At 37.6% G+C, this 27,135-nt stretch overlaps 1 long non-coding RNA gene across 18 annotated transcripts in view; it reads right to left on the bottom strand.

Annotated features, from left to right (window-relative positions):
* The window catches only part of LOC129670376 (uncharacterized), a 211,189-nt gene that overhangs the window by 90,604 nt on the left and 93,450 nt on the right, over window positions 1-27,135 (bottom strand). For 17 of the 18 annotated variants that reach the window (XR_008719186.1, XR_008719204.1, XR_008719198.1 and 14 more), the window contains one exon: window positions 17,677-17,805. The exons of the other annotated variant lie outside the window; for it this stretch is intronic. This is a non-coding gene — a long non-coding RNA (uncharacterized LOC129670376). The remainder of the gene's footprint in view (window positions 1-17,676; window positions 17,806-27,135) is intronic. 18 annotated transcript variants of the gene reach the window in all.

The raw sequence follows: 27,135 nt of genomic DNA, 5'->3' as shown, positions 1-27,135 counted from the left end.
AGCTTTCAAAGGCAGACATCAAGTGATCCGCATTTGCTCAGTGCTGCTTTTACCTAAGCCGTTCTGACCATGGATGTCTACAAGGATTCATCAGGAGCTTCAGGCTATGGCCTCTTGGCTTTGGCCTGAGGCAAAGCTGGGGGCTAAGTACTTTTCATGTGGGGGGTAAAGAAAAAGTGGAACTCATCAGGCTTGGGCTGTTACAGTGGTTCCATCTGGTACCCGGAAGCCTCTCCCTAGAAGATCTACTTTGACTGTTCTCTGGCTGCTGTTAGAATGAACAGCATCATAACTTATTTGTGACCTACTTAGGGAAAACTCAGGTCGGTAGACCAACAACAACAACAACAACAACAACAAAGCATACTCTTGACACAACGGCTAAAGGGAATATACTTCAAATAGAACAAAGGCTTTGTGTTCATTTGTTTGTTTTGGTGAACATGACAACACTTAGTTGGCTCATATAATTATTTTCTTTTACATCATCTTTATTTTTTTGACTATACATTAATAGCACTTGTTTTTAATGCTTGAATTCACACAAGATAGAAGTCATGTCCTTGTTTCTTTTTTTTTTTATCTTTCTTTCTTTTAGAAAGCATCATATTTAAATAATAAAGTCCTGTCTGTTTTGCTTCAGCTTGAACAAGAACTGCACAGAAAGGAAACTGATGGGCTGTTTGGTTGTTAAGTGCCTTTAAATTCATTCATCTCCCCAAAAAGATGCTCTTAATCCAAGCCTATGGATAATTAACAATGTTGTTAACTTTTGGTCTCCAGATGCAACCTTTTTAAGGTTACTTTTTTGGGGGTCTGGTTACACCTCCAGCCACCTGCAGCATCCAGGGAAAGGACACCTGGCACATTTCCAGGGACCACTCTGACCTATGGATGTGCTAACCTGATTCCTGGAGTGTTTTCATCCTTTTGTGTTTCTGCCCTCCTTTGGCTTACCGTTTTCTCCAAAAGAATTGTGGCTTTAATCAAAGTGGTGTTAGCGAATGAAAGCATTTAACACAATAACCATGGAAACATGATATTTTCGACGTAATTATGTGCTCCATTTCAAAGACCATTCCTTGAAGAGCAAACAAATGCCTGCAGAGGAATTGACTGAAAGTGGATTACTGCAGCCCTGAAGATCTGCTCGACTGAAGGTCTTGGCAACAGTGAGCCTGTAAACCCGAATTCAGCAGCCCTGAACTTGACTCTTCAAGCCTATGTAGTGTTGGCAAAATGTGGCAGGACACACCTTTAACCACAGCAAAGGTAGGTGGATCTCTATGAATTCAAGGCCAGCCTGGTCTATATTGTGAGAGAGAGAGAGAGAGCTATGAAGTGAGACCCTGTCAAACAAAACAAACAAAACAAACAACAACAAGAACAACAAACACTCACAGACAGTGTTCCATCTTTTAGAATTAGAGTTGAAAAGTTTAAGGAAATAGCAAGCATTTGGCGCAATTATATCAGTTCCTACTAGACTGGAAGCAAACTAATTATGTAAGCTTTAAACAGTGACATCCTCTGATGCAAACGTCTCCTACAAGCATAAGTATTTAAGATCAGAAAAATTGAGTGAATTGACACATTTATGGCCTTTCAATTATTCAAGGAGAGGATCTGTTGAGATGATAGCAAACCTTAACAATGAGTACTGTTAACCTTTTGTTCAGTACCTCGAAATGCTGGAGCTCGCTTTCAGAGTTTGCACACATGACATGGCTCTCAAATGCCGCTCAGTCACAGCACCATCACCAAATGCATGTGTTAAAAAGAGAGGAGACTGCGTGTCCGCGTTCCCTGTGGTTCTGTTCCAAGAAGTCAAACTATGGAAGTCACTGTAGGTGCCCATCAAAGAATGACCCCTATGGCACATCACCATGATTGTTTGGCCAGTTTGTATGTGTTACAGGCCAACGCATAACAACCCGCAATGTTTTGAATTACTTCAGAGCCAGTTGACAACATCAGTGTATTTCGTCCCTGACCAAAGCATGCACAACGCTATCTTGTTTGTGTATACCTAAAGGATTTCCAGTCAGTCTTCACTGCCAATACCTGCTGAGGGAACCAGTATGCTGATCTTTTAAGGTTTTGGCCTATTCTGAAATTTTATGTTAATGAGCAACCTGGTGCATGATGTTTGCATAAAACATCCTTTGCACAGTACAGTGTCCATTCGTATATCTACTGTTTGATATTTCTCACTCCAGTTCCATGGGTTTTTTTCATTGACTAAGAGTAAATCTCTCATTTTTTAACATTAATTTTCTGTGTTTTTTATTTTTATTTAGTACAATTTATTCACTTTGTGTAAGCATTATTTTTAAATAATAGATCCTATACCTTGAATTTCTGCAAAGTTTAGGAACAGCTTACAAATCTCTGTGGGTATTTTAGTTGGAATTGTCTTGAAATTGTAATGTTAACAATATTGGATCCATGAGTATAGTATGTTTTCACATTTACTTGGAGTTTCTCTTCTTTCTCCCAACAATGATACATTGCTTTCACAGAAAAAAAAATCATGTTTTAAGAAATTATTTCTTGATATTTTATATAATATTTATACTACTTTGATCGAAATACATATTTTCTAATGTGATCTTCTAATCGCTGGAAGTATATAAAATACCAGGGATATTTGCATATTGAACTTGAATCTGTTCTCTCTCTAAATTCACTTATACTTCTGGTAGTTGCTCTATAGACTCCCTATCTATATATTAAATAAGTAATTGGGGGATTGTAAATTGTAAAGGGTTTTGTTTCCTTAGAAGAGGGGATGAGATCAGAGCTGTACTCAGCTTTGTGAATACACGGCTTGGGTTAATGGAGAACATTTTTATCTACTTCTAGCACCATGCAACCTAATCTTCTGCAGGCCTGGACCCTGAAGGCTTTAGCTTCAAGCCTCCATCTACCAACCTAGGCCTAGAATGTTTTCATCCTCAGAGATTTACTGCTGAATAAGCTCACCTTTTCTAGTTCTTTCAGAACTCTGGTTGGCTTGTTCAACACAGCTGTCTGGCTCAAAAGTCCTCTCTAAGCTGAATGATTCAAAATCACATCTCTCTGCTTCTCCCTGGATTGCTTTGCTTGAAAAACTGTCTCTGAACTCCATGAACTCAACTGAATTGTACCAAACTGCACCAAACTGCAGCATATTGTACTGTACTCCCAATATTTCCTGTACCATCTCCACAAACTCTCCTGTACTCTCTCTCTCTGCACTGCAATTAAGTAGCTTCTCTTTTCTGTCTGTTCTCATGAGAGTTGGGTGTATCCTGTCTCTGACTCATTCTGTCAAATCTTTCTCTGATTCATCATTTTGCCTCTCAGTTAGACATCATTGTTTGGAATTACAGGTGGAGACTAAACTTCAGCCAGAGGAATTAAAGGTGTGTCCTGTACATATTCTAGCCAGAGAGATTAAGGGTATGTATTCCAGCCACATGGATTAAAGGTGTGTACTAAGAGCATGTCTGTATTGCGTGTCTTTGGATATTATCCTTTGCCAGAGTAGCAAGGGAGGGAGAGTGGGATTGGAAGGGAATGAGGACGGGGCTACAGCTGGCATACAAAGTGAATAAACTATAATTAATATAAAAAATAAAAAGAAAAAAAAATGAAATTCTTTTACAGTAAATGTGTGTGTGTGTGTGTACACAGTATTTCTTTTCACAAGTTTGTTCACTTTTCTTCCAAGTTTACATTAGCTGGGGCTTAAATAAGAGGTTGATTAGGAATGTTGAAAGTAGACGTTTTTTATCTTTCCCTAAATATACTTGTACTGCCTTTGATGTAATGGTCTATGACTACCAACTAGGATAAGAACTGAATACAAGTATTCATATTTTTTGAGCATTTGCTGTTTTTTTTTTTTTTTTGATAATTGTTTTCTTCATTATTGAGAAAGGAGTAGTAAAATTACTGAAACTAATTGTGAAATTGTCTACATTTACCTGGAATGTCATAAGTTCTAGTTCATTGTACTTTGAAGATCTTTTCTTGGACACAGGTATTACATCTTATGAATGGCTTCAGATGTTTCAACTTGACGGCATTGCTCCATTGCCTTAACAACTCCTTCCTGATGTATTTCTACCTAACCATGGTTATAGGAATATATTTTGACTAGGATGTGGAATGGGAAGGGGGTAGTAGACCTGTTACAGTGTGCAGATGCCTTCTTACACTAGTGTTGCTCTGAAGCGATTTTTTTTTTTTTTTGTAAATGGAACTAAAATTTCCTATTGCATTGATTTTTAAGTTAATCAAAACGGAATGTGCTATACGATGTGTTTTAATCAGTCAGAAGGCCTTTTAAGGAGGATTGTGGTCTTCTTGGAAGGAGAGATAGCCAACGGACGCATGGTGTGCTGATGTGCTTTTCTTCCTTCATGGATCTTCTTTTCTACACTGCTGTGGAAAACAACCTCCAGATCATGCCAAGAGGGCTGGAACTCATCCTGGACATTCCACCATTCACTGTCCTTGTTTGAGACTTTGCCTTTGCTTAGTCCAACACTAACATGGTTAAGAAGTTCACTATAGAATTCTTGGATCTTGGTAGAGAATCTACAATTGCCGCTGTACTAAACCAGCATAATCCCTGACTACAGTTTGTCCTTATGCTCACAGGCAAGTGTCTTTCTCACTCATCATCAAGGAACCTTCTCTTACAACAGATAGAGGCCAAAACACATAACCGATGAACGTGCAAAGTTGGGGAGCCCATCACAATGGATACACCTACAAAATACTCCTGCACCTCAGGTTCAGGAAACACTGAGAAAGAGGGGACAGAACAAGCGGTAGGAGGCAGAGAATCAGGAATTTTGCCACGAGACTATGTCTTCTTGGAATGTCAGAAGCTGCAACCATAAAGTTTAAACAACATAATTGCCTTAATGTTAACTGGACAAAGACAAGCACCATAACCATGCCAAAGCAGGCACAGGAAAGCCCAAGAGGCCTCAACACTACAGAAAGGACTATAGGCAACTAAGAAACAGTGAAAGGGAGAGAAATACTCTTCCTCTGGAAAGAATAGGCTAATTGCCTATCCAGTATCAATGTTCGGCACTGAAAACATACATACAAGTAGCATTATACAAACGGTGCGTCTTGTATTTGGCAATACGTATGCATACATGTACACACATAACAACAATGAATGAAAACAAAGACCATAAATTTGAAGGAAAGCAAGGAAAAATAGACGGGACAGTTTAGGAGGAGAAAATGTGAGAGGAAATGATGGAATCATAACCTCAAGAAATAAAACAATAAAACTAAATTTACTGCAATATAGCTATTACGTATAAATATACACATGTAAGCTGTACTAGCAAGACTTCTTAAAAACTGTTTTAGCCTTTTTGATCTGTGTTAGTAGATTAAAATTTGCCCAGATAGGTGATGTACACTTTCTGCTTTCTATTTGGAGTCTTCAGCCTATATTTAAGGATGTATTATAAATAGGTGTTTGTGTGCCATTTTACTGTCTATTTTATTTTTGTTGCATAGGTGTTATTGTTCCCATTTTTCCTTTTGTCTTTCTGAGTTTTGTATCTGTGATGAGCATATTTTTCTTTGTGCTTCAACTTAAGTAACTACTTACGTGGTTCAGTCATGTGAGAAATAGCTTAGAGAACAGACTTATTTTTGTTAACAATCCCAGAAAGATTTCAGTCTATCCTGGTGGGAAAGGTGTAGAAGTAGAAGGGCCTCAGCCCACAGCAGCTTCACCTGGTATAGACCAGGAAGGAGAAAAAAGCATGGTGGAAACAGAAGCCAAGTCTACCCTTCACATATCATATCCATGGCCTATTTCTGCCATGAAGCCCCTTCCTCCTGAAGACTCTACCAACTTCAACATAGCACCCACTGTGGGACTGAGCTTCTGTAAGGCTGGGTTTTGTAAGCTACTTAAGCACGTACCTCTCAGAAATTCTAATCATTTTTCTATCGTAGATGATCGGGGCTTGCCCTCCTGTTGACCACCCAGTTTTCATCACTCTATGAGGAGCATGTAGTGGGCTGTAGAAGCAGGTCTCCCTGGCCATCTGCTTTTCAGCTGGGTTTGGCCAATAAGAAGCAAAATATTACAAAACCAGATACTGAGAAGAGGTAGAGGTTGTTCAACTAGCTTTCTGCTTGGCTGTGTTTTCCCGGAATGCCTCCATCACATAGGGCCACGTTTCCTTCTTGTGCATTTCCATGTAGCTCTCATTATTCATTGTGTATATTGCCAGTCCTCCATGCCTTCCCCTCATCACCAAAAGGAATATCTTCTTTTGCCACTTTGCTGTATGCCCTTCATTGTTTCTGGGCCTTTATGCATTATTTTCTTTAAGTCTTCAATATAATTCTTTTCTGCCCCTATCTTTAGGTAATACTTTAGAAATACAAAAACTTAAGACTTAACCCCTTACATGGGCACAGATGTAGCCCATGGCAGTTCAGTGACTGTTTGCATTTTATCTTCAGCCTCCATTTCAATACCACCTCTCTAGACACGCCTAATCCTCACACACTTTGCCACACACCATATTACTGTATTTCAGCCTTTTGTCCATCCTTTTTAACATGTCAAAATTTATTACTCATCTCCTTACTTGTTCGTTGTCAGTCTAACAGGGAAGATAATAACTCTTGTGCAGATTTAGATTCTGTCCACCCACTACGACATAATCAGCTAGTAGAAGAACACTTACCACTTTTTATTCCTTGTTTTTTTTTTTTTTTTTTGTTGCAAGCTGTCAAACTACCTCGTGAGAGATTTCTGGAAAACCGCATGTGCATAGGTTCTGTCGGTTGCTGTAGCACTAGTTGAATCTATCACTATCAATAATGCAGAAAGGAAAAAAAAAGCCAATTATCTTATTTCAATGTAAAAACTATTAATATGAAAGAGGAAATAGATTGTGTTACGAAGAACACGAAATGCTTCCAAGAATTTTCAGATCATAAAACCACTGTATCATAAAATTCACTGCACGGGTGAATTTTTCAGAGAACTGGGCTACTTCCAAAAGCAAATAAATAACTTCAAAATAAAGTTGTTTTTTTTTTTTTTTTTCTGTACACTAACACTTTGAATTTTTCCTCTGTGTTTGGAAAGAGTAATTCTTTCTAAACTGATTTGCAGTGTTTAGAAAAATGCTTGGGATTCCTTGGGGAATTTAGGAGGCGACTGGGATGCCTTTTGAAGCTGTCAGTATGCCCTCAAAAAGAAATTGAGACTGCGCTTCTAATCTAAGGCCTTTGAAGAGAAGCTGCCCTCCCTAAGACCTCCCCTTTGGACTTTAATCATGCCCTATGTGGTCCTTTTACCCCTACATTTTTTTCTTTTCAAATTTTATTAATTATACACTTTACTGCTTAATCTTCTTAAGATATAATGTTCTTATGATGTTTTCTGTGAGGGGGTCTATAATTGTTTTTACTGGCTCTCAGTTTAAATATGTTATTTCCTAAGTATCTAGCAGATATTTAAATTGTTAGCTACGTGCTAAAACCTCCTTCTTTTCCGCTTCCATCAAGCCCATGGTCAAAAGAACCAATGTAGTTTGTACATTTACTCACTACTGCCATAATCACTTTTATCATACAATTCCATCACATGCTACAAGTTCACCCCGGCCGCAATAACCTTTCCTTAACTTTTTTTTGCCAAATAAAGTTTTAGAATTACTTCCACATCATAGTTCTCATGATTTATGACCCCAATATACATGAATGCTTACATTACTTTAAATTTATAAAATAATTGCCCTGACATTTTTACTGAGTATCTACATATAAATACAAGGAGATTAGAGGATTATAGTACCAAAATTCAGGGAGATTTATGCTAATCCAACAAGATAAATAATAATGTGGAGATAAAAATTCTGAAAGGAAAAAAAAATGTAAATCTTCCTGGAAAAAACAGAAAGACTGTTGAAGCGTTTGAGAAGGAGGGCTAGGCTAGATGCCACAGCTCTGACACCAAGGGACTATTCTAGGTTGGAGCGATGGCATGGTTCTCGCTTTTGCAAACCACTGTTTATCTGCTGCATAAAATTCTCATGGGCCATGCCTACTGTATCATCTCATTTTACATCGCTATAACAAAACATCTGAGACTGTGTACTGTATAGAGAAGTCTATTTAGCTCACAGTTTGGAATGGTAATATTCCAGGATTGGATGTCACCATTTGTTTGACCTCCCACGAGGCCTTGAGATAGTAGCATCACAATCTGTGAAGCACATAGAGACCACATGTTGAAACAGGAACTCGGAAACTAAAGGGTCTATTTATCTCTCCTTACCACTCGTTCTTGAGGAAACCGGCATCCCACGTGACCTACATTAATTAGTGCCTTAGACATTGTCTCTAATTATCTGAGCTCTTCCCACTTTACTCCACCTTTTAAGAAGCCCACCATCACTCAACAGTACCACTTGGACACTAAGTTCCTAATATAGAGACCTTTAGGGAAAGAGTGCAAACCACCCTAACATAAGACTCTTGAGAAATGCATTTCATTAACCCTGTTAGTCAAGATAGACCATTCTCTCTACTTCTTTGCTAAGTAAACTCTCTTTTGTTTGAGGCAAAACAATGCACCCAATTATATAATCATGGGCGTCTATGAGAGGTAGATATGTCGTATGGATACATATGTTCCTCATGTAAAACACTGTTTTTCTTTATATATAATGGCGAGGACTTCTTGAGATGATGTATGCTCTATTGTCCTTTGCCATGCCCTTTCTATCCACCCAACATGCAAACACAGTGATCCATTACTATGTACAGCACTGACACACTAGTCTTCCTACATATCTAAGGACCGGTATCACACACTAAGATGAGGGGACTAAGATAGAGTCCCACAGTCTTCGTTAGGAAAAAAACAAACAAACAAACAAAACAAATATTCTTTTCTAGTGTAGCCACTATATTCAAGTTTCTGTTTACTATAGCTTAATGTAATCCTGAAGAATGAAAGTTCTTGAATTTGACTCATGGGGAACTCAATCCATATTGTATGGGGACTTTTCAAAATGACAACTAGTTATTTTTTTCCCCAAGAGTTGTAAGAAAAATAAATGGGAGCTCTTGCCCTACCTAGGGAAATAACACAACTAGAGGGGGCTCTCACTCTACCTGGGAAACCAGAAAGCTGGGAGGGAGGGGTCTCACTTTATCTGAAGTTCAGTATGATTTCACTTTAGGACAGAAAAACCACATGAAGAGCAAAGTGACTTATGTTTCCTTAATCAGTGAGCAATGACCTTCATTAGTTCATTGTTCAAATCACTTTAAATGTGAGATAAGATGCCTTCACCTAGCAAGGATACCTCAAACACAATGAAAGCCATTAAAACTAAAGATCATCTTGAGTGCGGTAACTCAGAAGCAGAAGGATACACATGGTATGTACTCACTCATTAGTGGATATTAGCCATATAATATAAGATAAACATATTAAAATCTACACTCCTAAAGAAGCTAAACAAGGAAGACTCTGGGTAAGATGCTCAGTCCTCATTAAGAAGAACAAATGCGATAGACTTCGGAAGCAAGAGAAGAGAGGGTACAGGACAGGGGCCTACCTCAGACAGCCTCTGAAAGACTCTACTGATCAAGATGTCTAAACAGAGGCTGAGACTCATAGCCAAACTTTGGGCTGAGTGCAGGGAATCTTATGAAAGAAGGGGGAGATAGAAAGACCTGGGGAGGAGGGGAGCGCAGGATCTCCAAAAGGAGACCAACAAAGCCATAAAAACGAGCCCTGAGGACCCTGAAGAGAATGATATCCCAACCAAGGACAATGCATGGAAAAGACCTAAAACCCCTGCTCAGATGTAACCCATAGACTCAGTCTCCAAATGGGGTCCCTAGTAAGGGGAACTGGGGCTTTCTCTGGCATGAACTCAGTGGCAGGCTGTCTGATCACTTCCCCTGGGGGGTGCAGCCTTGCCAGGCCACAGAGGAAGACAATGCAACCAGTCCTGATGAGACCTGATAGGCTAAGGTCAGAAGGGGAGGAGGACCTCCCCTACTAGAGGTCTAGAGGAGGGGCATAGGAGGAGATGAGGGAGGGTGGGATTGGGAGGAGAAGAGGGAAGGGGACACAGCCAGGATACAGATTTAATAAATTATAATAAAAAGAAACATAAATATTTAAAATGTAGTTAAATAAAGAATAGATTGAAAGAAAAAAAAACCCTCTTTACTTTGGGTCCCTCATGGGGCGGATCTGACACCAGCTCCAATGCAATTAGAACCACATTCAGAGAACTTGGATAAATGTGTTACTAACACCAGGAAAAGCATCAGTGGCCTGTAATTCCGAAAGGTGGCTCTCTCAGTGACCTCTAAACACATCGCATTTTTGCACACTCTTACTTCTCACATTCAGGGCCTCCTAGGCTCTCATTTCAACTGCTCTGAACCACAGAAGTATTCGTGGTAATAGAGTTCTTGCTCTGCCTCAGTAGCATTATCAACCCTGTCCTCACAGATCAGTGCTTAGTGTGTGATGTTCTCTCATAGGAAACTCTCATTCACTTTCTGAGCTATAATTTAGATCATCTTTTAACTTCCCAGATATAAAAACCTTCAAGTTCTGCTTTAAAAAATTTGTAATAGACAAATACACACACACACACACACACACACACACACACACACACACACATATCCAAAGCCATGCTGTTACAATAAAACATTAGGCTCCCAATACCATCCACAATATCCCCCATTGATATTTCAATCAATTCTAAGTTGTTTTCTTTCTTTCATTGTTCCGTTTGTCTCTTGACAATTTATCTGCCATTTTATCTGTTCACTACGAGCGAACTTAGTGCCATGTATTTCTGGGTTTCCTTGTATGGCCACACATGCTGGGTAGAGTAGGGCTTGGTAGTGCTTTGACAAATGCAGTGTGTAAAACCCTAGTCCAATCCTACTAATTCTTAGTGTCTTTTATCAACTTATTTGATACAAGAATTATCTGTAAGCCCAGAAGTGATTGTTAAGACCAGTTGGTTGGATCTGGTAGATAGGAAGCCCTTCTGGGCTGTTTATCCCTCTAATCACAAGAATAAATAGAAGAGAAGCCAGAGTAGGGTCTTGAAAAGACCGGCTTGACTCATCAAATATACGTCTCTATCAGTCTTTTGAAACAGACAGCCCATTTTTTTAAAAGACTTCAATTTAATTAGAATTCCTTTTCCCATGGAGATAACATCTTCAATTGATTTAATCCTTTCTTGTACATTCCTTGCATCCTGAGAGGTAGTAATGGTTTTCATCTTACATTCTGGTCTTGAAACATGATGAACAGTGAGTGTCCGTTTTATTTCCCCAGGCTAGGGCCTGCAGTAGCAGGTCTGGGAGCTGGCTTCCAGGCATACGTAATTCTCACCTCACCCCATTGCTTCCCTCTTCCTGTCCACTTTTACACTCAGAGACTGGATCCAGTGTAGTTGAAATTGTAAGATCATCTCACATGTCAGAGTTTATCAGTGTTTACAGACATTTAGGAAATAGGAACTGTTTACAGATAAAACTCCATAACTTTTTACTTGAAGTAGACCCCTGTTTTATTAGGAAAAAAACCAAAGAGCTAGAATATAAAGTTGGCCCTGTCATTTTCATTCCTAATTATAGTTATTATTGAAGACAGTAACCCTGAACAAATAGCCAATAAAACCTGAGCCAACAATTGCAGATTTTCATATAAATATATCCAACATCATATTTCATGCGGTAATGCAAATCTTATGATGAGATGTGAATAGTGAAACCAGCATGTCAGGAATTTCATGGAGGACTAAGTCATCTGATCAGAAACGTATTTGAAAGAACAAATGCCAAGGAGAGGTAATGCCTGTAAATGATGCTTCAAATTTGACTTCCATCGTCTCTAATGTGGTTATTTAATTCCAACCAGCTCCAAACTTTACCCATCCTAATCTCTTTCTAAGAGCAAACATTTCCATTGGAGTAATTATGAGATGGTTTCTCTGGGCAGTCATTATTCCAAGAGAAATGATTCTTCTTTCTATAAAAATATTAATGAACTGCTTCCCATTTTAAATTAATTTACAAAGAGCTAGATATTGTATGCAAAAATTTATCATTTCCCTAATTTGGGCAAATACAGTGACAATAGTCCTTATGATCTACTCAAAGTCAAACCATCAAAATCCAAAGTCTTGGCTTACTTGTTTTTTAAAAATAAGTTAATGGACAAATAAAAATTGTATGTAGTTATAAGACAAAAACAAAAAAACAAAAAACAATTTTGTGTAGCAATCAGTGCAGACAAACTGGCATATCCATTACCTCAAAAAATTATTTTTCCTTTATGTCAGAAACATTTAAAAGTCATTAGTATCTATTTTGATATACATGGTTAGTTGTTTTCTACCGCAGATATCATACTATGCTGCAACACAGTGGAAGTTAATCGTCCCTTCCAACTACAGCCTATACTCTCATGCAATCTATTTCTGTTCTGTCTTCTATACTCTTAACAGGTCCTGGTAACCACTATTCCTCTGTCTACTTGCATAAAGCCAACTTTTTAGCTTGTACATTATATATCAATGAGACCAGTATATTTCACTTCCTCTACCTGGCTTATTTCACTTAACACAGTGTCCTTCAGATCTATCTTTGTTACTTCAAAGGAAAATAAAATGCATCCTTTTATGCCTTATACTCCACTGTACACAAATACCACATTTTTCCTATTATCTTACTTATCCAATCTCCAGGCATTATGAATAAGTGCTACGGTAAATATGCAAGTACAAATATTTCTTTGCCACATTGATGTCATTTCCTCTGGATTCACAATAAGGAGTTACATGGATGGGTAAATAGTGCTTTGGGGAGCTGTCATACAGTTCCCCATAATGCCTACTGTAATTAACATTCCTCCAACAGAGCATAAGAATTCCCTTCTCTGAACCCTTCCTGACACTTGTTACATTTTGTCTTTTTGAGGATAATAAACATAACTGGAATAATATTTAGCTCCCTGTGGCTTTCATTTCCACTTCCCTGGTGGTTAAAGGTTATCATTTCTTCATAAATCTGATGGCTATTGGCTGATCTTCTTTTGAAAGTGTCTTGAGATAATTTGCTTATTTTTAAATCAAAACTTTTGTTGTGGTTTTGGGTTTGAAGATTTTATTGTTACTAGTGTAGTGTTAAGTAGTTATATATTCTGAATATGAATTGTTGCTAAAAGAAATCTATTCAGTTCAAAGTGCCCTACAGTATTTCTCTTATGTTTCTATTTTAAAACTGAACCCATGCAAGAAGTCTTGTTTTCTGATTCTGTAGTATGTTTTGAAGCTAGGTTTCACAATGCTTCCAGCTTTGACTACTGAAGGTTTGTTGTACTTCAGTATTTTCAAGGGTGGTTTTTGTTTCTATTTCTATGAAGACGGTCATTGTTAGTTTGATTGGAATTGCAATGAACCTGTGCAAACCACTTTGGATACTGTGGATGTTTTAGTACTGCTGTTTCTTCCCAGCTATGAATGTTTTCAGTTGCTCTGTGTCCTCTACATTTTTTTTTTTGCTGCAGAGATCACTTACTTATTGGTTAAATTTGTTCCTATGTAGTTTTTCATTTTATAACTATTTTGAATGGAATTCTTCCATTCACTGCTTTTTCAGCAATTTCATTGTTGGTTTGTAAAAATGCTGCTGAATTTTGTATGTTGACACTGTATATTGCAAACTCACTGACTCTATTTTTCATTCCTAACAATTGCCTTTTGGAGTTTTTAGGTTTTCCTATGTATAAAATCATGCTATATGCTTGATTTATTTCTTTAATTAATCAATTTGTTTAATACATTGTAATATAGAGCATACTTATTTAACAGTTCAAACTAGTACCAATAGAATAATATACTAATTTTTTCAAACCAATTTATACTATTTAGATGTTCTTTTACATATCTAATACAAAATAATGAGACAAATGATAAGTTGTTGATAGTTTATGTAAACTACTATCCTGTTTCTTGGCTTTCCTGGAGGGACAAGGTGCGGTGTTTTAACTCAATCTCACAATCTCAGATGCATGTAAATTTTCCTTCTTCCTTTATAATCTTCTCCCCTGGCAACCCACATCTCTTAAAACTACTAGCTACACCCAAACTCAGATAGGCATAGCAGCTTCCTTGAGCTTGTATTTGTGAACTGTACACCCATCTGTCCAATTTTCATATCTTTATAATAAAGCGTATTGATTTAAGTATAGTTCAATCATGTTTTCATCCAAATCCTTTAATTTTTACAAATTATTCATTCTGTCTACATTAATAAAAACAGAGTTAAGTTTAATGATTTACTTTTATTTCTATGTGTGAGCATGACTTTATATACACTAAATGTGTGCAGGTGCCCGTGAAGGCCACAAGAGGGCATTAGATCCCTGGGAACTGGAATTACAGGCAATGGTAAGCTTTCCAATGCGGGGGCTGGGAACTAAAGTAGATGCTCTAGAAGAGCAGTGACTAAGTCATAACCACTGGGCATTCTTTCCATATCCAACATATAATTAACCTTAATGAACCATATTACTGTCATCTTTTCTATTTCAGACAAACTGTGTTTTCCTTTTCGTTACATCATTGATATCCAATATTTTTTCAGTATTAAAATACACTGACTTCTTAGACTTTTATTTTATATGTCAGTTTCTCATAACTAATATTCAAGATAAAATAGAGTTATCACACACTACTTAGAAAGAATTGATTCACTTTACATAAATTTGGAAATTTTATATTATTATAAAATTATTATTCAAATTATGAATTATTTGAATCCAGTGCTTACTGAAGATACCACCTCACTGAAGATATCATTGCTTCTATTTTACTTTAAACTTTATAATAAAAATAAGTAATTTTTATTTTTTTTAATTTTTTATTAATCAATTTGTTCTTCTGAAAAATGAAAAAAGAAAAATAAAGTTTATTTTACTAGTTGCTCAGATATTTACCATGGCAAATTATTTGCAGCCCTTTTGTGTAGATCTGATTTTCTATTTAGCATCATTTTTTAAAAATCTGTGTGTCATACCTCATACTTCCAGTCTTCTGACAAAGAATTCTTTCCAATTCTTTTGATCCAAAAATATGTTTACTTTGCCTTTGACTTTGAGTAATGTTTCCTGGGGGTTGATTCAGCGCTTTGTTTTTAAGTGGCACATTAAAATATCTTTCAATTGTCTCACACCCTACATATTTTCTGATAAGAATTCAGACATAATTTGTGTATTGTCTTTTTCCTGTGTGTAATGTTTCCTTTTCTCAGATATGTTTTATGACTGCCTTTTTATTTTAGATTTTTGGAGTAGGGGTTGGTTTTGGTTGTTTGTTACCTATAATGTATGTAGATTTTGTTGATGTATAAATTTTCATGTTCACTGATTTTCTTAAATATGTGTTCCCCAAGTTGTGGATTTTGGAGTCATTATTTCTTTGAATATTTTGCCTGTTTTCTTTCTCTCCATAAGATTGCAGCAACGACTAACTTAAGCCATTAAATATTGTCTCATAGGTCACAGAACATTGTCGAATTACTTATTAATGTCTTTTCATTCTAAAATGATGACAAAAGATCTTCCTAGACTTCCTTCATCATATTTTCCTACATCAAATTAGTTGTGTGTGTGAGCATCTCATTTCCAACGTTATCAGCTTTACTTCCTTCATGTGATTACATTTCATAATTGACCTTTCTCTGCTCTGAGTCTTCATATTCACTCAATATGCCTTATTTTCCTATACATCCTTGAACATACTTTTAGTAGTTGCTTAAAAGGTGGTGTATGCTAATTCCATCTGGACCACTTCAGATTTTCAGTGACCATTACTGATACTGTCTGAATTCTTTGCAGGTCTACCGGTATGCTAATTATGTTGCAGGAAGTATGAATTATACTGTCATGTTTTTTCAATCAGTAAAGCAACAGAGTCTGGAAGATTGTTTCAATCTTTTCAAATGTTTTAATGAGGAGTTATTGTTTTTTTTTTACTTTCTTTAGTCCTGGGATGTAGCTTTTCCCCTAAAACACACTCATCACTGGTTAGTTATATCCCTTTTATGCCTCCATCCAATGCCTAGTTTACTCAGCAAGATAAATGTCTACACATTAGAAAACCAGTAACTCCCAAATCTGTATGACATCTGAAAGCTTTGTTCATCTTTCAGCTCCAGAGATGCCATGTTATACCTTACAGTCTTGCCCTGGCTTTTTTTTTCTCAGTCTTGCTTTTGGGAAATCGCTCAGAACACTTCCCTGGATCAATATATGTGCCCTCCTTCCATGCAACTGTCATCTCTCCAATACCCTTTCCTTTAAAACCTTATCTCTCAGCACCCCAATTCTTATCTCTACTTTGGCATGAGCTGGACTGATACTATGCCATTGTTAACCATCACCATTATGAAGACTCCCCTCAGTGAATGTGGTGTTTGTTTTATGCATCTCCTACAGAGCTACAGAATAGTAGTTCTATGTATTATATTTTCAGCTTCTTGAAAACACTTTTAAAATAATTTTCACCCACACCATCTGTTCTTTTCAAGGAATCATTAAGCCTGATATCAGTTACATTCTTGTGTCCAAATACATGTTTCCATTTTGTGATATTTTTACTAAAGGAAAAAATAATAATTCATAGAGAAAGCAATTTTCAAAGTTTATAAATGCTGGGATGAACTAGTGGAAAAATTTTGTAAGAAGTTAGGAGATCAGCAGTCACTTATTAGTTGGTGATTAACAGAATCGGCATCTCATTTTCTTACAGAGACTAGAAGAAAAGAGTTCTTGTCCTTCTTCTTGGTGGTTATACTTTTCTTTTTAAATTTATCCTTTGAGAATTTTATACATGTATACAATTAAATGAGAACATATGCACCCTCCATTTCTTCCTCTCAATATTCCAAACCCCACTAAGATATGACTTTTCCTACTTCACATCTTTACTTTTTTTGCAATGACTCACTAAGAACAATTAATGTTTTCCATATGTCCATATATCCCTCCTCAAGTAGCTATCACCTACCAATAAAAAGCTCCTCAGTTAGGGATGACTTTCTGAGAACTCCTTTCCATCTATGCTATAGTTTTGGCTGGACTGATTTTGTATAGGTAGCCATGGCTGCTCCGAGTCATGGTACAATTGTCATATCATGTTCAAAGGACAGAATCCACAAATTTCTTCCTTATTCTTTGGCTCTTAAATTATTTCTGTTTCCTCTTCGGCAGTGTTACCTGAGTCTAAGCACTCACAACCACCAATATTAAGCAGTATGACTAGTTAAGAATATCTGTAATGGATACAGAAAGATGCAGAAAGAAGCTTCTCTGACTAATATTGGAACAGTGAGGTCTATGGGTATGAATCTAATTAAGAAAGCAATTTTACAACATCACTCTTTAGCAAAATAACAATAGTAGTTTCCACTGTAGACTCTATGACTTCCCCAACCATGAGCTTTTTGTCCAGATTTATAGTACCATACCTAAGGACATTCCTGCGAAGAAGGCCTTAGATCCCGTCACAAAGTAGTCAGTTATCCCATAGCACTCATGCCACTATTACAGTGCTAGACACATCTCACCTGGCAGGATAGGATTCTAGCAATGAGGTCCACCATCAAGTAAGGGCAGTGATGTGTTGTCTTCCCCACAAGCCTGTGTAGGACCTTCTGGCACTATGTAAGTCTCCTGATAACATATCCACCAGTTTTCTTATATGAAAAAAAAAAAGAGAAGTCATTTAGAAGAACAATTTCAATGTCTTATGACCAAAAAAAATCAGAAATAGAAACAAGAGAGATTAAGAAAAAAATTGAAATATAAAACACCAAGAAATGAAAGAAACAAAAAAGATAGAGAGCAGAACATGATAAGATCTTAAACATTACAGATGTGACTCGCCATTCAATACTTTTCAAAACACCATCTTTTTGGCAACATAAAATACTTTCTACGTTCCACATACAGCATAACCAAACTTTTCAACAATAATTTGAATAATGGTGTCTAACACCATTATTGCATGTTATACTGGGTCTTTGTTTGAGTGGTATTTTAGAGCTCTCAACATCAACATAACAATCCCCGATCATAGCATTTAGCTTCTCTTTCCAAAAGTTGACTGAATTTTTTGCGAATATCTTAAAACACTAATTACAATACTACTGACTTCTTTTGAGCTTACATCAGGAAAATACTCCTATGGAAAGTAGATAGTATGAAAAGACTGCTCTGTGGGCACTTTCATATGCTGCATAAAGTGTTTCCTTGAAATTATTTCATCTGATCCTTAGAAGAACTTGTTATATCATGAGCCAACATGTCCTCATGGCATAATGTAGAGGTTGGAAGGTTTTAGGACCTTGGTGTCTCTTTTGAAGCATGCAATTAAGCAACTTTTCTCTAGTTTTTCATAGTTTTTCATAGTATGGTACATTTAGGCTATCCTTAAGCACCCTGTTGTTTTGTATAGCAAGCACTTAACTGTTACTGCATTTTCCTGTTAGCTTAGACTAAGAATTATTAATTTTTTTCTGTAAAATGGCCAGATACTACATAGTTTTCTGGATCTTGTCATTAATACTCTACTGCTACAGCATGAAAGCTGCCATCAGTATCGGATACAATAATGTGTGCCACTGTTTTCTAATGAAACATTTGTAAACGTGGCCAGCTAGGTTCAGCCCATAGGCTACAGTTGCTCAACTTTGACTTAAGTGACCTCATGCGAGCCTTGATCAGGTGTGGCACAATCTCTTTGCTGAATAGATCAAGCATGATGAATGGGGAAATTTGAACAAATGGATAAATGAACAAAAATAAGGACCAGAGACAGATTGATTATATATTTTAAGATAAAATCCCTTGACTATGCAAAAGGAAAAGAATTTAGTATGAGAAAATATGCATAATATATTAGCAAGATAGGCAGAATAGTGACCCTCAATTATGCCCATAACCTAATTCTCAGAACCCATGAATGTTCTTTTTTTTTTTTTTTTTCTCTTACATAACAAACCAGACTCTGTGGAAGTGATTAGAATCACACTCTGAGCTATGGAGATTACCATGGATTATTCGCATGAGCTCAATCTAATCGCCCCAGTCCTTAAACACAGATTCTGTCCCCACTCTGATAGGAAGGCAAGGTGGTAAGATGTGGCTGGTTTTAAAGATAAAGAGGGGATCTGTGAGTCAAGAGAAATGGGCAGCCTGAACCAGCTGGAAAAAGAAGGAAAGAGGTTTTCCCTGGGAATCTCGGCTGAAAATTACAGCTCAGGCAGCATGTTGATTTTTACCAGTGAAATCTGCCTAGGATCTTAGACCAACACAACTGTAGGACATAGCAAGTTTATGTTGCTGTCCACCAGGCGTAAAGTAACGTATCACACAACCAACAGACCACATTATAATTCCAAAGTGTTTTCTTTGAGATTTAATTCCCCTATTTTGCATCTCTCCTGCCTACCCCATCACTAACTCCAGAGGCCCTCACTCCACGGGGAGTTGGTCAGTTCTGAATGTCATCTCGAAAGCAATGGGCTCGCTGCCTTCCATTTTCATGCTCTCAGCTCTGGATAGCCACGCTGGAGCAGGATAGGCATTTGTTACATTCTGAAGACTTGACATTTGTAGTGTCCTTAGTCCTATGCCACATTCATGGGTGCACATGTCTTTTGGATACTGTCCCAGATTGATGTTCAGAACTTCTAAGTTTTGGTCAATCTTGGTTATAATGTCATTAGCTTCAGCTGAGAAATCCTACTTCTCCAAGGCATTGGCTTCCCAAGCTGCTGACTTCATATGCTGTAGCCCAAACTAAAATTAAAAAAATTCTCATGATTGACAGCACATAACAAGTCCATATTCCTAAACTGTGGGATGGAGAGTGACCATTTCTCTCTGCTAAGACTGAACATCCTCCAAATTCTAAACTAGTGTCTGTGCAATACATAGAATGTAAATTCATGATGCCATCAATATTCACCAATAGTCTTTCAGCTGGTATGGTACTGTCAACCTCCAACTATGGACCAGATTTTTTTTAAAACTGTTTCCCTAAATGTAAAAACGGCAACTTGACTTTGTTCAAATAATTTTTAAAAGTCATCTTTAGGAAAATAATTTTTCTTATCATTCCCAGAAAAGGTGTCATTTGGCATGTGCCAGAGTGCTAGGATACACTTTGATTTCAGAAAGTAAGTCCTAAAGCCGAGACCTGGACCCTGGTTCAAGGTTCATAATTCCTGCAGCTGGCAGGTTCTCCTAGATCGGCCAGGAAGGGCCCAGAAGCTCTCAACACTAAAGCCACCTGACTGAAAGAGGAACATTTTCTCACAGACTATGCACCCAAGATTCCAAAAGAAGAAAGCACACCAGTGTTCATATAAGACTGGCAAAAACAGACTAGGTAAAGGTGGTTCTACTGACCGAATAGATCACTCTGTGATCTATCCAGTCTCTGTGGCTTAGGACACATGAAACAAAAGTAAATCAAGTCCAAGCACCAAGGACACATCAACTTAGGCCCCCGCCTACCCCACCCCCCAAAAAAGACACCACCCACTGCGTTTCCAAACTGTGTCATCCCAGCTTTGAAATAAATTATTAGTACCATCATTACATTCTACAAATGACACTTGTTATTTCACAAATACTATCATAAAACTGGCAGTGTTTTTGTCTCAGTCAGAGCCAGCTGCTAAGAGGCCAGTAGACACATTTTCAAGGACGGTCTGTCATTACAAGAACTTTCCAACCTCAGTCTGTCTCAGTGAAATATACATGTATATTGAAATTATGGATGTATATTTGTAATTTCCATTTTAATTGCATATATCATTTCACAAAAGTAACGCATACTATTTCTGAGGAGTGTATGATTAAAATGTAGTATGCTTGTGATGGATTTATAAAATTCTTTCCAAAGCTATTATACTGCTCTCCACAGGGGTGAAAATAATATAACCACAAGGGTGGAGAGAAAGGCAGGTACAATTGATAACACAATAAAATCTGACCATGTTTTATGAAACTAATACATGCCATCATCTAACAGCAGCTTTAAATATAAGATTATCTTTTATGTTTTAATGAGAATGCCCCCAAATTACTTTTACCAAGTTAAATGCATCTAAGGGTTTTCTAAAAATATAGATGAAAGTTGTCAGAAATCTATAATATTTCATTGATCTAGTTATACTTTCAAGTGAAATTTGCCTGTATTAAATATGTCACTTGAGAACCTTGTAGAATTCCCCTCATTTTATTTCATTTTTCTTAACACAGAGTTTCATTGTATTCCCAGGCCGGCCTCAAACTGAGAATCCTCCTGCCTCAGGCTCCCAGGTGGGAAGTACAGGCATGTCCAACCATGCTCAGGCCCCTCACATGTTTAATAAATAATTCCATTCACTTTGCCATTGAGCCATTCACAGCTATTTGAGGAGCTCCCCCCGAGTTCTGTCAGTCTGAGCTGTTCAGCACAGAGCCCAACTTCAATTCACATTAAATTCTGACACTTGTTATTTTATCCAAAGCACTTAGACACATTATATTGAAGCTGATTATTTTTGCTGAATGGCTATGTTTATTTAATAACATAAAAGACTTGCAATTTTAAGGTCATGTTTCATAAAATCCTTACTAAGTCTGTGTTAAATTTCTTTTCTCCCCCTTTGATTATCCGATTGATTGAGTCAGTTTCATGTCTTCCACAAATAATCATTTGTGTTCAAAATAAAAGAACTGAGAAAAATCCCACATGAAATGAAAGTCTCTGAAAGGAATTGATTATAAGGGCTGTGTGAGAGAGAGAAAGAAAAAGAGAGAGACCTACCTATATTTGTGTGCATATAGAAACATTACAGAACTAATTGACTTTAGTTTCCCCCAGGTTCGAGTTAATATTGAGGCATAAGTAGCAAGCTAGGATTTTTATCTGGGACTCAGCATGCTGCATATTCAGGTAAATAAAGAAAATAGTCCTGCGTTCAGCTCCAGCTCCACTTGTTAACAAGTGAGAGGAACTAATGAAAACCACAGGTAATCCCCCAGCCTCACTGCAGCCATTAGTTTCAATCTTGTCCCCCACACCTCCTTCCATGAGAACTGCTGACAGGGGTAATGTGGGGCCCAGGGAGGCCTCCTCAGCCTGCACACTTCTCATCCGCGTGCTAATGAACTGTTGAATGGCCACAAGGCAGAAGTCCCGAGAAGAGAGGAGGCAAGAGAGTCAAATCCTGCAGCCCAATGATAAGCCACCAATAATGCCAGCTTAATCCTCACGCTGTCACCCATCCAAAGGCAGCGGTCCCAGCCTTCTACCTGCAAACACCGAATCATTAGAACCATGTGGGTCTGCTCTTTTATACTCAGTTGTGACTTATTCGCCTTAAAAGATTTCAAGTGAGTCTTTTTATCGGAACATAAAATCAGATATTCATCCGTGTTACCACACAGAGGAATTATCTAGTAGCCGAAGATATCATGCTCCTATTAAAATCATCTACTGGTTTCTCCCAGCTGGCAAGGCTTAATCCCACGGCAAGCTTGCCTCCCACTCATTAGAAGACTACACTGTTTGTAAGGCACATTTGTTAAACGTACACATCCTCAGGACCATTATGGAGAAAAAGCAAAGGCTGTAACCCTATTTGTATTGGAGTGTGTGGAAAAAAAAATTCAGCATGTGTATGAAATTCATTAGGCCGCAGAAAATATCTGGGGAATGAGAAAACTTAACTTTTTCTATTTCAGAATAAGCCCCATTTCCACAGAAGTCTATTCACTGTTGCTGTTCAAGATTTTAAGAGGAAAAAGGGGAAGTGCCTCTAACAAGAGTATTGGAGCTTTCACAAACCCTGACATGTGCCTAAATGTTTGCTTTTAAGGTGTAGGATTAAGAATACGGATATTGCCAGAACTATGTAAACCCCCCCCCCTCACAAAAATTAAAAAATAAAAAAAAAAAAAAGCCTCACTAGGGTAAGCTCACAGAAAATCAAAAGTGAAGCCAATTAGAAACAAAGTCTAAAGAAACCAACCAGTGTGGTTTCGTTACCCAAACTGAGTTAAATGCAAATCACAATGAAGGGGGTACTTTGGCAGTTCTTAGATTTTTTTTGAGATCTAAGGTTTTGCAATGTTTTGGAAAAGATGCTTCTATGTAAGACTCACCTTGACAAGAAGTCCTATAACAATGGTGCTTCCTAGAACAGTTCAATTAAAATCTTCACATTGAGCCAGCTTGCATTACAAAAACATACACAATTCAGGTGGATCATAATTTCTTCCTTCATGGAGCCAATTATTGAATGTTTTATGGCATGAAATGTCCCTTTCTATTCTTCGAAAAAGGCCCAGTCTTCTGACTATCAACCAAGTATATCAAGTCTAGGTGATGAGACAGGCATACTGGGAACATCAAGTCTCCTCTGAAGAAATATAACTATAACCCACATACTAGCTTCCTTTATTTTCCTCTTTACCCAATTATTTTTTAAGTACAGAATTGTGTGTTTCTGTTGTTATTCCCATATAAACTGCACACTGTATAACTCTAAGAACTGTGCCCAGATTTAATGTTTCCTACTATACATCCAAATGCCTAAGGGCCATGGTTAAAATGCAGGGCTCCTTAAAGCAAGAGCCCAATTATCAAAATAATTCCATCAAGTCCTCACATCTCTTGGCCATTAGAAGTTTGGCCAGTAGCCCAATTCATGGTGCTTGATTTCCAGTAATGACCTACAATAGGCACATTGCTTCCCTCTAGTTGACATGTATCATTGGATATCAAACCCAGAGCGCTCCATGCCAGAAGTCGGGCCAGAAGTATCACAGCATTCTCATATGTGAGTTATGCAGCAGCCTAAGCCAGCTCTGAGGGTTGAGGCGTCTCCCCTGAGCTGTTCTCTAAGGAAGTCCCTGGGAAATGGCCAGTAATGCAAATGACGCTACTGTATCTAAGTCACTTTCACCCATCCCATTGCAAAGTAAATAACGTTTGGCACAACAAGAAATCTATGACATCTGATCCACCCTTGACATGCAGAGCATAAGAGTTGAAGACCACAGCTAATTCTTCCTGTCCATCCTCCAACCTCGGGAGCCACAAAGATTCCTGGAATTCCCAAGCATCAAGTGACAATGATATTTTGGATTTTTTTTCCATTAAATTTATTTTTTTTATTAATCACAATTTATTCACTTTGTATCCCAGATGTAGCCTCCTCTCTCATCCCACCCTCTCTCTCTCTATTTTCCTTTCATATCCCTCCACTAGTCCACTGATAGGGGAGGTCCTCTTCCCCTTCCATCTGACCCCAACCTATCAGGTCTCATCAGGACTGGCTGCATTGTCCTCCTCTGTGGCCTGGTAAGGTTGCTCCCCCATCAAGGGGAGGTGATCAAAGAGCCAGCCACCGAGTTCAGGTCAGAGACAGCCCCTGTTCCCCTTACTAGGGAACCCACTTGGACACTGAGCTGCCATGGGCTACATCTGTGCAGCGATTCTAAGTTATCTCCATGCATGATCCTTAGTTGGAGTATCAGTCTCAGAAAAGACCCCTGGGCCCAGTTTTTTTGTTCTGTTGTTCTCCTTGTGGAGTTCCTGTTCCCACCAGGTCTTTCTATCTCCCCCTCCTTTCATAAGATTCCCTGCACTCTGCCCAAAGTTTGGCTATGAGTCTCAACATCTGCATTGATACCCTTCTGGGTTGAGTCTTTCAGAGGCCCTCTGTGGTAGGCTCCTGTCCTGTTCCTTGTTTTCTTCTTCTTTTAATGTCCACCCTGTTTGCCTTTCTGGATGAGGATTGATCATCTTACCCAGGGTCCTTCTTCCTGCTTAGCTTATTTAGGTGTACGATTTTAGTATGTTTATCCTATATTATATGTCTAATATATCCTTAAAAGTGAGTATATACCCTGTGTTATGCTTCTGGGATATCCCACTCAGGATAATCTTTTCTAGTTCTCAGCATTTGCCTGCAAATTTCATGATTTCCTTGTTTTTAATTGCTAAGTAGTATTCCATCGTGTAAATGTAGGGAGTCTCTAATTTCTTTTTTCAATTCTTCCCTGACCAGCTGTCATTGAGTAGAGAGTTGTTTAGTTTCCATATGTATGTAGGCTTTTTGTTATTTCTGTTGCTATTGAAGTCTAGTTTTAGACCATGGTGGTCTGATAGGATATGAGGGATTATTTCGATTTTCTTGTAGCTCTTGAGGCTCGCTGTGTGCCAAACTATATGGTCAATTTTTGAGAGGGTTCTGCAAGGTGCTGAAAAGAATGTATACTCCTGTGAGTTTGGGTGAAAAGTTCTGTAGACATCTATTAGGTCCATTTGATTTAGGACCTCTGTAAGTGTCATTATTTCCCTATTTAGCTTCTGGCTGGATGGTCTGTCCCTTGGTGAGAGTGGAATGTTCAAGTCTCCCACTATTAAGGTATTGGAATTAATGTGTGATTTAAGCTTTAATAATGTTTCATTTACAAATGCAGGTGCTCTTGTATTTGGGGTGTAGATGTTCAGGATTGTGATGTGTTCTTGGTGGATTTTTCCTTTGATGGGAATGAAGTGTTCCTCCTCATCTTGTTTGATTAATTTTGGTTGAAAGTCTATTTTATTAGATATTAGGATAGCTACACCAACTTGTTTTTTAGGTCCATTTGCTTGAAAAATACTTTTCCAGCCCTTTACTCTGAGGTAGGGTCTATCTTTGTTGCAGAGGTGTGTTTCTTGGATGCAGCAGACTGTTGGATCCTGTTTCCACAACTATTCTCTTAGTCTATGTTTTTTTTTTTATTGAAGAGTTGAGTTTATTGATGTTGATGTTGACCAATGAATGTTATTTCCTTTTATTGTGAAGTTGATGGTGTTACTGTGATTCATTGCTTGTTTTCTTTTAATTGCGTGTTGTGAAGCTATCTATATCCTGTGTTTTCTTGGGTGTAGTTGATTTCATTAGATTGGAATTTTCCTTCTAGTATCTTCTGGGTCACTGTGTGGATATTGTTTGTTTACTTTTGCCATGGAATATTTTGTTTTCTCCATCTATTTTGATAGAAATCTTTGCTGGGCATAGTAGTCTGGATTGGCACCTGTAGACTCTTAGAATATGCATAACATCTGCCCAGGCTCTTCTGGTTTTCATAGTTTTTGTAGAGAAGTCTGCTGTGATTCTGATTGGTCTACCTTCATATGTTACTTGGCCTTTTTCCCTCGCTGCTTTTAATATTTGTTCTTTGTTCTGTAGATTCAGTGTTTTGACTATTATGTGACATGAGGAGTTTCTTTTCTGGTTTAGTCTATTTGGTGTTCTGTAGGGCTCTTGTATGTTTATGGACATCTCTTTTTTTAAGTTAGAAAATTTTTCTTCTGTGATTTTCTTGAAAATGTTTTCTGTACCTTGGAGCCTGGAATCTTCTCTTTTTTGTCTATTTTTATTATTCTTAGATTTTTGTCTTTTCATAGCATCCTTGATTTTTTGGATGTTTTGTGTTTGGAACTTTTCCAATTTTATTTTTTATTTGAGAGATGTATCAATTTCTGCAATTGTATCTTCAGTGCCTGAGATTCTCTCTTTCATCTCTTGTATTCTGTTGGTGATGCTTAACTTTGTGGTTCCTGATATTTTTTCCAAGTTCTCCAGCTCAAGGATTTTTTTTTCTGTTTGTGTTTTCTTTATTGATTCTAGCTCTGTTTTCATGTCTTGCTTCATTTCCTTCATCTGTTTGAATGTGTATTCCTGTCTTTCCATGATGGCCTCTTTTTTGTTTGTTTCCTCTCTATATGCCTCTTCTTGTGTCTCTACATGTGCTTCTATTTGTTTGGTTGTATTCGCCTGCACTTCTTTGAGAACTTTGTTTATTTCCTCTTCATGTGCCTCTAATAACTGGATAAGCATAGATTTAAGATCATTTTCCCGTGTTTCCGATGAATTAAAATATCCATTGATATGGGTGGTTGCTGGAGAACCCATGGTGTCATGATTTCTGTTGAATGTGTTCTTACGCCGACTTCTAGCCACTTGCTTATC

The sequence above is a fragment of the Psammomys obesus genome, unplaced genomic scaffold, assembly GCF_907164565.1.
Source record: "Psammomys obesus unplaced genomic scaffold, mPsaObe1.curated_primary_1811, whole genome shotgun sequence".
Classification (NCBI taxonomy): domain Eukaryota; kingdom Metazoa; phylum Chordata; class Mammalia; order Rodentia; family Muridae; genus Psammomys; species Psammomys obesus.
The sequence above is the reverse complement of the archived record's forward strand: the minus strand, read 5'-3'. Positions and strand labels throughout refer to the sequence as shown.